This window comes from Triturus cristatus, chromosome 6 (genome assembly GCF_964204655.1).
Source record: "Triturus cristatus chromosome 6, aTriCri1.1, whole genome shotgun sequence".
Classification (NCBI taxonomy): Eukaryota; Metazoa; Chordata; class Amphibia; order Caudata; family Salamandridae; genus Triturus; species Triturus cristatus.
Genome location: NC_140589.1, coordinates 1,878,476,024 through 1,878,479,703, shown reverse-complemented (window position 1 = coordinate 1,878,479,703; position 3,680 = coordinate 1,878,476,024).

Sequence of the window (3,680 nt, the reverse complement as noted above, 5' to 3'; positions counted from 1 at the left end):
GCCTGTGGTTCCTTCGGGTGCAGGGGAGAAGCTGGATGACCTTGCAGATGTGTGCAGCGCACTACTGACATCCACCTTTGGCACTGCCCCACCCCCGTGGTGGAGTCGTCCGTCCCTGCACCCCCAACACCTACCCTACCCCCTCCTGTCCCTGAGGTGCCTGGTCCATCCCCACATGATGCCCCCACCCCAGTCGATCAACCAGAGGTATCAGATGTGCAGGCAAGCTAGGGGAGACGCCTGGCCATGTGTCCCCCCCCCTACGGACTTTGTATATAGTGTCCTTTTCTATTTTAATTTTCCATGCTGAATAAAGCTTTTTGTTTTCCCTTTGCACATGATTGCTTTTCAGGTATTGATGTTGGTGCTGATGCTCCATGAGTTGGGGTGGTGATCATGTGTTGGGTATCTGGGAAATGTAGTAGTCTGCTGCTCATGGGGTGGACCCTGGTATCTGGGTGGCATCACAAGGTCTCTGCAATGATTCTTAGGCCGTGCATGCTCTTTGTGTTTGGAGACATTGTCCCAAGGAGTGTTCCTTCCTCTGTGGCATCTGCCTTCTTCCCTGTAGGGAGTTGCACCATTGTTGTGCTGACCTGTGTCTACATTCCCTTGGTGGCTGATGGATCCCTTCAACTATGTCCATGCCTGCTCAGCAATGTGTCCGGCTGCATAGTCTGTGCCATCCTTGGTAGTCACTGTACTTGTGTATAGAGTATGTTGCCATGCCTCCATGGGGAAATGGTCCCTTTTCCACACTATGCATGTGTGTACTCCCAGCCCAGCACACATCTGGTACTTGTTCTGCAGGGTATTTGGTCACCTCACTGACAATTGTGGGCAATGTATCTGTGGGAAGTCCACCCTATTCCTTCCATGGGAGACAACGACTTGGTGGCTGTGCCTGCACCTGTACATTCCTATCAGTCCTGGTAGTTTAGTAGGCTTTCACATAACTATGCAGTCTTGTGACATGGTCTGAGTGTGTGTATTGTGCTGCATCTGCCAGGGGTGGGTATGCATGTTTCATTTGTCATCGCACCCACATGTGGTGTGTCATGCAGTGGGGGAATGACATCCGTCCGCATGGGAGTGGGACAGTGCTGTCAGTGAATGCGTTGAAATGGCACTCTCAACATAGTCGCACATTGGGGATGCGTTCATGGACCCATGGAATTGTGGTCATCTGAGGATGATGCACCCACCCCTCATATGTCTGGGCACTGCTGGGAGGCCTCTGCACCCACCCCTCATATGTCTGGGCACTGCTGGGAGTGATAGGCAACCACCCCTCATATGTCTGGGCACTGCTGGGAGTGATATGCACCCACCCCTCATGTGTCTGGGCACTGCTGGGGGTGATAGGCACCCACCCCTCATGAGACTGGGCACTGCTGGGAGGCCTCTGCACCCACCCCTCGTATGTCTGGGCACTGCTGGGGGTGATAGGCACCCACCCCTCATATGTCTGGGCACTGCTGGGGGTGATAGGCACAACCTCTCATAAGTCTGGCCATTGCTGGGAGGCCTCTGCACCCACCCCTCATATGTCTGCGCACTGCTGGGAGGCCTCTGCACCCCCTCATATGTCTGGGCACTGCTGGGAGTGATATACACCCACCCCTCATATGTCTGGGCACTGCTGGGGGTGATAGGCACCCACCCCTCATAAGTCTGGCCACTGCTGGCAGGCCTCTGCACCCACCCCTCATATGTCTCGGCACTGCTGGGGGTGATAGGCACCCACCCCTCATAAGTCTGGGCACTGCTGGGAGGCCTCTGCACCCACCCCTCATATGTCTGGGCACTGCTGGGGGTGATAGGCACCCACCCCTCATATGTCTGGGCACTGCTGTGAGGCCTCTACACCCACCCCTCATATGTCTGGGCACTGCTGGGAGTGATATGCACCCACCCCTCATGTGTCTGGGCACTGCTGGGAGTGATATGCAACCACCCCTCATATGCCTGGGCACTGCTGGGGGTGATAGGCACCCACCCCTCATAGGTCTGGGCACTGCTGGGGGGCCTCTGCACCCACCCCTCATATGTCTGGGCACTGCTGGGAGTGATATGCACCCACCCCTCATATGTATGGGCACTGCTGGGGGTGATAGGCACCCACCCCTCATAAGTCTGGCCACTGTTGGGAGGCCTCTGCAGTCACCCCTCATATGTCAGGGCACTGCTGGGGGTGATAGGCACCCACCTTTCATAAGTATGGGTACTGCTGGGAGGCCTCTGCACCCACCCCTCATATGTCTGGGCACTGCTGGGGGTGATAGGCACCCACACCTCATATGTCTGGGCACTGCTGGGAGGCCTCTGCACCCACCACTCATATGTCTGGGCACTGCTGGGAGTGATATGCACCCACCCCTCATATGTCTGGACACTGCTGGGAGTGATATGCACCCACCCCTCATGTGTCTGGGCACTGCTGGGAGTGATATGCACCCACCCCTCATATGTCTGGGCACTGCTGGGGTGATAGGCACCCACCCCTCATATGTCTGGGCACTGCTGGGAGTGATATGCACCCACCCCTCATATGTCTGGGCACTGCTGGGAGTGATATGCACCCACCCCTCATATGTCTGGGCACTGCTGGGGTGATAGGCACCCACCCCTCATAAGTCTGGGCACTGCGGGGAGGCCTCTGCACCCACCCCTCATATGTCTGGGCACTGCTGGGAGTGATAGGCACCCACCCCTCATATATCTGGGCACTGCCGGGAGTGATAGGCACCCACCCCTCATGTGTCTGGGCACTGCTGGGAGGCCTCTGCACCCACCCCTCATATGTCTGTGCACTGCTGGGAGTGATATGCACCCACCCCTCATGTGTCTGGGCACTGCTGGGAGTGATATGCACCCACCCCTCATATGTCTGGGCACTGCTGGGGGTGATAGGCACCCACCCCTCATATGTCTGGGCACTGCTGGGAGGCCTCTGCACCCACCCCTCATATGTCTGGGCACTGCTGGGAGTGATATTCACCCACCCCTCATATGTCTGGGCACTGCTGGGGGTGATAGGCACCCACCCCTCATAAGTCTGGGCACTGCTGGGGGTGAAAGGCACACACCCCTCATAAGTCTGGGCACTGCAGGGAGTGATATGCACCCACCCCTCATATGTCTGGGCACTGCTGGGAGTGATATGCACCCACCCCTCATATGTCTGGGCACTGCTGGGGTGATAGGCACCCACCCCTCATAAGTCTGGGCACTGCTGGGAGGCCTCTGCACCCACCTCTCATATGTCTGGGCACTGCTGGGCGTCATAGACACCCACCCCTCATAAGTCTGGGCACTGCTGGGAGGCCTCTGCACCCACCCCTCATATGTCTGGGCACTGCTGGGAGTGATATGCACCCACCCCTCATATGTATGGGCACTGCTGGGGGTGATAGGCACCCACCCCTCATAAGTCTGGCCACTGTTGGGAGGCCTCTGCAGTCACCCCTCATATGTCAGGGCACTGCTGGGGGTGATAGGCACCCACCTTTCATAAGTATGGGTACTGCTGGGAGGCCTCTGCACCCACCCCTCATATGTCTGGGCACTGCTGGGGGTGATAGGCACCCACACCTCATATGTCTGGGCACTGCTGGGAGGCCTCTGCACCCACCACTCATATGTCTGGGCACTGCTGGGAGTGATATGCACCCACCCCT